Below are 704 nucleotides of genomic sequence, written 5' to 3'. Positions count from 1 at the left end.
CAGAAGGACAGAATATACGGCGCCAACAGAAACGCCGCATGCAGACGAAACCAGGGCCCCAAACTGTACTCAAACGCATGCAACACTAAACCCTAAACCCTAAACTCTAAACCCTAAACACTAAACCCTAAACCCTAAACCATAAACCGTAAACCATAAACCATAAACCATAAACCCTAGATCCTAAACCCTAAACCCTAAACCCTAAACCATAAACCCTAAACCCTAAACCCTAGATCCTAGGCCTTAATCCTTAAACCCTAAACTCTACTCTGTATACACTAAGTCCTACACCCTACACCCCGTACTCTAAACCCTAGACTCTAAACCCTAAACCCTAAACCCTAAACCCTAAACCCTAAACCCTTGTATAGGGTATTAAGAACACCTGTGTTGAATGCCTGCTCCACCGGCTCGTGCTTGCCTCTCCCGGGCTGTTGGCAGCAGCAGCAGCAGCAGCAGCTGCAGCAGCAGCAGCAGCAGCAGCAGCTGGAAGAACGAAAAGGCAACGCATCGTGTCTCTGCTTGTGACCCCAAATGCATGCGCTGCTGTTGCTGCCCTCTAAACCCTAAACCCTAGCAGTTGAGCTTCTCCTGAACCCTAAACCCTAAACCCTAGACCCTAGACCCTAAACCCTAAACCCTAAACCCTCGCCCTGCGTGTTGTGGTATCGGCTGTGACCGCCCCGTTGCATCGTTTGCCT

Source organism: Eimeria mitis, genomic scaffold (genome assembly GCF_000499745.2).
Source record: "Eimeria mitis Houghton genomic scaffold, Emh_scaff1032, whole genome shotgun sequence".
NCBI lineage: Eukaryota > Apicomplexa > Conoidasida > Eucoccidiorida > Eimeriidae > Eimeria > Eimeria mitis.
Note: the sequence above shows the minus strand (reverse complement) of the source record.